Consider the following 9,346-nt stretch of genomic DNA (forward strand, 5'->3'; position numbering starts at 1 on the left):
GGAGACTTTTCTTATTAGATTCACTCACCTGGTAACTAATGAGAATTGCCAGCCTTTGAAAAGCAATTACTTCAAAGTAAAATAAGCACAACTCTGAAAGAGTCAGGAAAAGGTTGGACAAACAAGGTACTGTAGGAGAGGGGTGTTGCTGTTTCTGTTTCACCCCTGAGAGACTGCTTTCATCAGGACCATCTGCACAAGAGAATGGGTGAACGTGAGGCCTCAAGTGGCCATTTACTTTATCTTCCAGCTTTCCAATGGGTAGCACCGACTCTATAAATTAAGTCTCATTCAATTGAATAAATAATTATTGCATGCCCTCTATGCTAGGGGCTGGAGATGCAGAGGCCACTGCTCTTGGGGAAAACCACAGTCTACAAAGAAGATAGAGAAGTTACAATGGATTAGAGCCAAAGTGTGATGCACAGGCATCTACCGGCTCATGTGGTAACCTGAGATGACTTTCCAATTAAACCTAGTGAATTAAACATGAATTTTTCTCTCTGCTCCCCTGAAACTGTACTAAAATGAAAGTAGTAGGGAAAAAGGCATACACCGAAAAAGACAAAGAGAATTGGGGAGGAGACTGCAACAGGTGGGAAATGCTATCAGATTTGGTAGGATGGAAAATAGAGGAAGAAGAGAATGGAGAAACCTGACTACCAAGTGCCTATAGGAGAACTGGAGGCATTTGAGCTTTGGGAGGTGGTGGTAGGTATGAAGTGAAAAACAAGAGGTTTGGTTGAAATTCTGATTAAGAAGACATTAGATCCCAGGTTCCTCGCCCATCAGGAGCAGCTAAGGTGTCATCCCTCCCCACCAAGTATGAGATTTATTATTGGAGAGCAGGACCAAGAGGGAGGCTGTCACAGCAGAGAGGGGACAGGGTGCTATTCTGAGAGCGAGTATGGACATCTAAACCACAAAACTCTCCACCCTCTGTCCCCAGCCCCCACTCCTAGGAGGCTGACTCCAGGTGTACAGCCTTCAGATGGGAGGCTACTGGATTCTCTCTGGAGAAAATAAATGGCCCTAAAGAAAGGATATACAGATAATGGCAGTTGGAGTTTCTGGGGAAAAAAGGGGGAGGAATCCGAGTCCTTGATGAATTATCCAACAGACCCCCACACTAATCCGTACACATACATGGACAAGCCCTTCCTCACGGACACACAAAGCTTCAATCAACCTTTTAGTGTTTTATCCCCAGACATTTGAAGGAAGTTTTTAACATGGAAAATAGAAATCAAAATAAGTAAACAGTGAAAAGCTCAGCAGAAAGAGAAAACAAGAAAACTAAAAACAAAACAAAAATCCAATAGTTAAAAGCCTTGGAGAGGGAATGCATTTCCAAACCAAGAAAAGCCTGCTATTAAAAAGCAATGTTATTCACAATAGCCAAGAAGTGGAAACAACTTAAATGTCTACAGGCAGATAAATGGATAAAGGAAACATGGTATATACCACATACAGTGGAATATTACCCGGCCTTAAAAAAAGGAAATCTTGTCACATGTGAACCATGGATGAACCTTGAGGACATCATGCTAAGTGAAATAAGCTAGTCACAGAAAGACAAATACTGCATGATTCCACTTTTATGAAGTATCTAAAATAGTCAGGCATAGATGCACAAAGCAGAATGAGGCTTGCCAGAGCCTAGAGGGAGGGGGAATGCAAGAAGTTGTTCAATGAATATAGAGTTTGTCGTGTAAGATGAAAAAAATTGTAGAGATTTGCTGTACAATGTGCATATAGTTAACGATACTGTATGGTACACTTACAAATTTCTTAAGAGGTTAGATTTTATGTTACGTGTTCTTTACTACAATTTTTAAAACCTGCCCATCTGAACCTCCACTTTCTTATCATTATAAAGTGGGGATAAATAACTACCTTGCTGAGGTGTTATAAGAATTCAAGTACATAAAGCATATAAAGCACTAAAACCAACAGGAGAGAACAACAACAACAAAAAGGAGTGTCGGGAGAATGATATGAATTTACGGGCCTTAAAAATCTGACAGCAGCCCTGCATGGCATGGCTCAGTGGATTCAGTGCTGGCCTGCGAGCCGAGAGGTCGCTGGTTTGATTCCCAGTAGGGGGCATGCAAGAAGCAACCAATTGTTTCTTTTGTACATCAGTGTTCTTCCCTCTTTCTCCTTCCCTTCTCCTCTCTCTAAAAGATAAACAAATAAAGTATTTTTTAAAAAAATCTAACAGCAGAGCCTTACCTCATCACTGATGGCCTGCCTCGACACCCAGCTGCTGTCCTGAAGTAATGCTTCGGTTATAGGAAGTCCTTCACCAGATTAGGCTAGTCTCCAAAGCCCTGGCTCCTCATCTCACTCACACTTCTGCCAATGATGTAAGATCTGGTGCAGATGCCCAAGCCTCAATGCTTCAACATGTAGACCTTTTAGCCAGTGCTGTAGCCATTACTATGGGCCAAAGGCAAGAACAGTGATTATTAGATAGTTAGGGAAGTCCCAAAGTAACAAAATGGTGGTGTGACCATTGCAAAGTCCATTGATTTAAAGATAAAAATATTGGTGCTAAACATGTTCAAGGTGCTGCCAATAATACAAAGGAAGAGGCTTGGGATGGCACCATTGCTGTGAAAGTACTGGCATGCTCTATGGCCAATGAAGGCTTTGAGAAGATTAGCAAAGGTGCTAATCCAGTGGAACTCAGGAGAGGTGTGATGTTAGCTATTGATGCTGTAATTGCTAAATTTAGGAAGCAGTCTTAACCTGAGACAACCCTTGAAGAAATTGCTCAGGTTGCTAAAATTTCTGCAAATGGAGACAAAGAAATTGGCAATCTCATTTCCGATGCAATAAAAACTTGGAAGAAAGGGCATCATCACAGTAAAGGATGAAAAAAACACTGAATGATGAGTTAGAAATTATTGAAGACATGAAGTTTGATCAAGGTTATATCTCTCCATATTTCTTTAATACAGCAAAAGGTCAGGAATGTGAATTTCAAGATACCTGTGTTCTATTGAGTGAAAAGAAAAATTCTACTCTCCAGTCCATTGTATCTGCTCTTGACATTACCAATGTTTGCTGTAGAAGTCAAAGCTCCTGGTTTGGGTGACGGTAGAAAGGACCAGCTTAAAAACATGGCTATTGTTACTAGTGTTGCAGTGTTTGAAGAAAAATTGACTCTAAATCTTGAAGATGTTTGGCCTCACAACTTAGGAAAAGTTGGAGAGGTCATTGTGATGAAAGATGCTATGCTCTTGAAAGGAAAAGATGACAAGGCTCAAATTGGAAAATATATTCAAGAAATCATTGACCAGTTAGATATCATAACTAGTGGATGTGAAAAGGGAAAACTAAATGAACATCTGGCAATACTCTCAGATAGAGTAGCTGTGCTGAAGGTTGGTGGGACAAGTCATCGTGAAGTGAATGAAAAGATAGATTATGAGCTACTGTTGAGGAAGCCATTGTTCTGGGAAGGGGCTATACCCTGTTTTGGTGCATTCCAGTCTTGGACTTATTAACCCCAGTTAACAAAGATTTAAAAAATGGGTACAGAAATTCTTTTTAAAAACACTCAGAATTCCTGCAATGACCGTTGCTAAGAATGCAGGTGTTGAGGGATAGCTGAGAAAATTATGCAGAGTTCCTGAGAAGTTGGTTATGACACTATGCTTGGGAGATTTTGTGAATATGGTGGAAAAATGAACCACTGATCCAACTAAAGTGATAAGAACTGCTTTATTGGTTACTGCTGGGGTGGCCTCTCTGTTAACAACAGCAGAAGTTGTAGTCACAGAAATTCCTAAAGAGGAGAAAGACGCTGGGGTGGGCAAGATGGGTGGAATGGGAGGTGGAATGGAAAGTGGCCTGTTTTAACCTTGTAATAGTGCTTTACCATTATTAATGAGAACTGGGAGGTGAAGCTCAAGGCAGTGCTCCTCACTTAGAACTTCTGAGAAGTGAGTTGAAGGTAATAACTGAAGAAAAGGCTGGCTAACATTTAAGGAAAATCACTATAACCATCAGTTACGAATTTCAACTGACAATATATAATGGTTTGCCACTGTGAATGTCCACGCCTACAGATAAGTTATTTTGTACTTTTGAATAAAAATACATTTGTACATTCCTGATAACTAAGTGCAAGAGGCATGTACCAATGTACTGCTTTCAACTTAAATCACTGGGGCATTTTTACTACTATTCTGTGAAAGTCAGGATTTTAGTGCTTGCCATCACTCAGTGAGAAGTTAGGAAGCAGCCTTCCTGTGGAAAGTAAGAATAATTGTGTACACAGCAGAGAAATATCCAATTATGTGATGACTTTTGTATAATAAAATTTATTTAAAGTTAAAAAATACGATAGCAGAAATAAATATTGAGCTAAGTGAGGACTTAATCACATGGAAAATGTATTCAGAGAAGTTTAACAATTCTATTGGAGAATTTATAAGGAATTTGTGATAGTGATATAAAAAAACTAAAAAAATGTTTATTAATATCTATGGGAAAATAAAATTGTACAAGGAAAGAAATGGAATTTGATCATAGTATTTGGCTTGACAGTGAACAAGAATTAAGTGATCAAAATAATGTAAACACTGAACACTAACTGAAAATGTGGGCATTATATGAAGCTCAGTAAGTCAGACAGAGTAAGACACATAGTGTATGATCTCATTTTTATGTGGAATATAAAAGAACAAACAAAATAAAACAAAAAACAAGCTCATAGATACAGAAAACACAATGGTGCTTCCAGTTATAAAACAAGTCATGAGGATGTAGTATACATCATGGTGATTATAGTTTATAATACTGTATAGTATATTTGAATGTTTTTAAGAGAGTATATTTTTGTAACTGTGTGGTGATGGATGGTAACTAAATTTACTAGGGTGATCATTTCACAATCTATGTAAATATCAAATCATTATGTTATACACCCAAAACTGATATAATGTTTTATGTCAAGTATACCTTAATTTAAAAAAATAATAATGTAAGCATTTAATACTAACTAATGTGATATCACTAAACTATGAGGTTAGAAGGAAGGGAAGTGGTAGTGGAGTATAAGAGAGCCAACTCCTCTTAATAGAAAGTCAATAAATAATGCATGAAATTAATAAATCAGAGAATAGTGGTTTAAAAATTACTTAGCACTGAATTGGCCCTCAATTCATAAGAGACAATTAAAAGAGTTGAGAATGCTTTTTCCTGGGGACCTAGACTCAAGCTAGAGATTGGGGGAGAGCCCTGTTATAAGCTCTGTAATATCATATGGCTTTTTAAATTATGTAAATGTATGACTTTGGTTAAAAGAAATAAAAAAGAAAGCTTAATAAATAGAGGTAGTACTGAGGAAGACATGATTAACGTTATTTGGAACGTGCACAGTGTATTAGCTCAGGCTGCATAACAAAATACTGTGGACTTGGTGGCTTGAATGACTTAAATTTATTTTCTCACAGTTGTGGAGGCTGGAAGCTGCAGATCAGCATGCCTGCATGTCTGGTGTCTGGACAGGCCTCTCCTCCTGGCTTGCAGATGGCTGCCTTCACACTGTGTCCTCACGTGACCTCTTCTTTGGGCATGCTCAGGGAGAGAAAGTGCAAGAGGGTAAGCTCTCTGGTGTCTCCTGTAACAAGGACACTAACCCCATCATGAGGGTCCCACCCTCATGACCTCGTCTAACTGTAAGAACCTCCCAAAGGCCCATCTCCAAATACCATCATTTCAGCATGAGGGCTTAAACAGGAATTCTGTGTGTGTGTGTGTGTTGGGAGTGTGTGTGGTGGTGGGGGTTGCGGAGTGGGACACTACTCAGTCCATAGCAGTCAGTGAAGACTTCTTAGAGGAGGTGACAGTGCAACTGGGACCGAGAGTGGGCAAACGGAAAGGGGAGCGTTTAGAGAGGAAGGGAGGAGAAAAGGTGCTGGGGAATGTGTCTGGGGTGTGCCTCTTTTCACTCATGGATTTTATCCTGAGGAGTGACAGGGGGCGGGGTAGTGGTGCAGAGCATTAAGCAGAAACCTAGATATTCTTTGCTTCTTTTCCTCATGGCCTCTGGGGAGGTGGAGTCTCTGATGAGAGCTGTGCTTTCTGGGAGCGGAGCAGTGCAGGTGGAGGTAGCTTGCCTGCTGGTTGACAGACCTGAACCACCTCCAGCTTAGGCTCACTCAGCAGCAGGAATTTGTACTTTGTGATCTGCCCCTTCTTTTATTTCTTCATGCTTTCATAGAGTTGTAACATGTCTTGGTCACTAGAGAGACAATGGCTCCTCCAGACAGTCCCCATACCTCACTGAAAGGACATCCAGTGATCTTTTATGCCCATTTCCAAACCTTTCATAGTTTTTCCTGACAGTCTTTATTAATCCTTTGTCCTCAGAATGCTGCACAGGAGAATAAACTGACATTAGAAAGTACACATTCTGATTTACAATGTTGGCTCCATAGATTAGTAAAGATGGGGAGTTGAATAAGGCAAGAAGCAGGCTTAATTTTTAAAACATTTTCGTTGAATTAATTGGGGTGATATTGGTTAATAAAATTATATAGGTTTCAAGCATACAATTCCATAATACATCATCTGTATGTTGTATTGTGTGTTTACCCCCTAGCCCAAAGCCAATTCTCCTTCCGTCACAATTTATCTCCCCTTTACTCTCTCCTACCTCGGCACCTGCTTTCCTTCTGGTAACCACCATACTGTGATCTATGAGGGTTTTTTCTTTGCTTAATCCCTTCACTTTTTCCACCCAGCCCCCCCCAAACCACCTCTCCTCTGTTACCTGTTAATCTGTTCTCTGTATCTATGAGTCTTTCTATTTCGTTCGTTAGTTTATTTTGTTCATTATATTCCACATATACATGAAATCTTTCTCTGACTGGCTCATTTCATTTCAAAAACAATAGTTGTGTTGCCTCCAGTTTCTCCTCTGGTACTTATTAAAATGTCTCCGAACTTGGTAAAATCCTAATGACACAGTTGCTTTTAATCATGTGGACATTTCAGTTCATTTTTTAATAGCAACTTTCTTTTAAATGTCAAAAACAATCACTTAAAAAAGAAGAAACTATTACCTTGAGAAGAACTACCTGTGATTCTAAACACTCAGAAGAGCTTTTTTGTCTGAGCTTAGAAACAGAAACAAAAGAAAAAGAAAACAAACAAAAAACAGCTAATAGACAAAAACCTTGGGGAAAATATTTTAAAATGAAGTGTTTACTCAACCAGGCATGGACATGGCAGATTGCCATAGATATGTTTTTTAAGAGCACCCAAATTAAACTTTTTGCATGACAGGAGCGAGCCACATTTTGAAAAAGTAGTAAAATATACAGTCTAGTCTTTCTGCCACCAGCGGGTCACCCGGAAGTGACTTTCTGCTGGTTTCACAGAGCAATGAGCAAAACAATATCTTTTTAGGTATTAGTTACTTTATGTAAGAATTGAGTTGCCAGTATGGTGATCCTTAAAGTAACGGTGAGAATAAAAGTGATGCAATACACATAACATGAAGCTTACCATTTTCACGTTTTTAGGTGTGCGATTCCGTGGCATTAGGTCCATTCACAAAGTTATGCATCCATCACTGCCGTCCATGTTCAGCACTTTGTCATCATCTCAAACTGAAACTTAGCACCTGTTGTCAATAGCGTCCCACTCCCCCTACTCCAGCCCGATCACTTTTGTTCTGCCTTCTGTCTCCATGAACATGTCTGTTCTAGGTACCTCATAAAACTGGAGGCAGGCATTTGTCTTTCTGTTCCTGGCTTATTTCACTTGGCCTAGATGTCTTCAGTGTTCATCTGTGTGGCAGTATAAGGAGACACATTTTATAAAAACCAGCCAAAGTCCCAAAGATAACTAGGCAAGAAAAGGAAATCCTTCCCACCTAATTTAGCTGGTTCAACCCTCTACCTTCACCCTTGATGACCAAGCTTATTGAAGTTTACTGTTCACCTTTGTAGAGCAGGGGGCACCTCGATTTCCTTTGTCACTTTCATCCCCCACTTCCTCAAACAGTGGTAAGAGACGCCCTTCCTCTCACAACGCTTATTAAGCTCCTGTATATTCCTGGATATTTGGGGGTCAGGGAAAGAGTCCTGGACTTGATGAGAGCAATTCAGTTAGCTTCTATGACCTTTAGTTATCAGTGAAATGTTGAGTGAGTTGAAAGTTATTTCAAAGAGTTTTGCAAACTGCAAAATATTAATACAAATACCAAGTCAGGCTGATCGGAGCAGAGCCTTGTGGGGCACGTGACTAAACTGCTATCCTCTCACACAGAGCTGCCGGAACTATTTTCAAATGTGATCCTTACCCCGTGGGTCAGAAGAGAACAGAACCTAAAAGAACAGGGTGGTTGTGGTGCCTGTTATACATGAAATATTTTTCCTCCTGTAGCCTCACCGTTACATTGAGGATGGCAGTACTGGCAACTCAGTTATATAAAGTAACTAATACCTAAAAAATTCTGTCTTACTCATTGATCTATGAGACCAGCAGACAGTCAACTCTGGATGACCCTGCTGATGGCAAAAGAACTAGAATGGCTATCGGTGCCCTCCGAGAAGCAGACTCTCATTCTGCCAGTTGGTTCAGCCTGCCCACCACTATCTGCTATCTGCCAGAGTTGCTAATGAGTAGCAAAATCGACTGCTCTCGCCTCTTCTCCCAGCGGGGCTGGCTTCTGGTGGAAGTGCTAATGAGCCCTGACACTTCCCAGCAGGAGGTCAAGGAGAGGTAAGAGTCCTAAATAATCCACTCACTGTTGCAGAATATTCCAGAACCAGCTATCAAATGGGAACAACCATCCTTTCCCCAGCTTCTACTGCTTGGGTAGAAGCCCCAGGTCCTGCTTTATGCACCAGGATGAAAGCAAGTGTCTCATTGTGTCAACCTTCACACCTTCAGCAAGCTTAGACCAGAGAGGGATTCAGTGACTCCACTTATTTGACCTCTGGCCCCTCAGAAAGCAGAAAGGGAGCCCAACCCCTGGACTGTGTCTCCTCCACCATTCCCCATCCTCTTTCCCCAGCAGATTAGGTAACAGCTGCTCTGGGAGCGCTGAGGACAACGGAAATGCATAGAATGAAAGAAGTGTTAAACACCTCATTTTATTTATTTCTGATTGATTGATTCATTTGATCTTTATTGTATTTTTTTCATTACCATTTAGTCCCTTTATCCCCACTCCCCCCAGCAATCACCACACTGCTGTCCATGTCCATGAGTCCCTTTTCCTTTTGGCTCAATCCTTCCACCCCCTAACCAACCCCCCTGGCCCCACTCACTGTCATCCTGCTCTCTATCTATGAGTCTGTCACCATTTTCCTTGTTA

General features: G+C 40.6%; 1 pseudogene; it reads left to right on the forward strand.

Moving 5' to 3' along the window:
• The first annotated feature begins 2,282 nt into the window (after nt 1–2,282).
• Nucleotides 2,283–3,870, forward strand: LOC150007600 (60 kDa heat shock protein, mitochondrial pseudogene; annotated as a pseudogene).
• The last annotated feature ends 5,476 nt before the right edge of the window (nt 3,871–9,346 follow it).

This window comes from Furipterus horrens, unplaced genomic scaffold (assembly GCF_987537825.1).
Source record: "Furipterus horrens unplaced genomic scaffold, mFurHor1.1.pri manual_scaffold_6, whole genome shotgun sequence".
NCBI lineage: Eukaryota > Metazoa > Chordata > Mammalia > Chiroptera > Furipteridae > Furipterus > Furipterus horrens.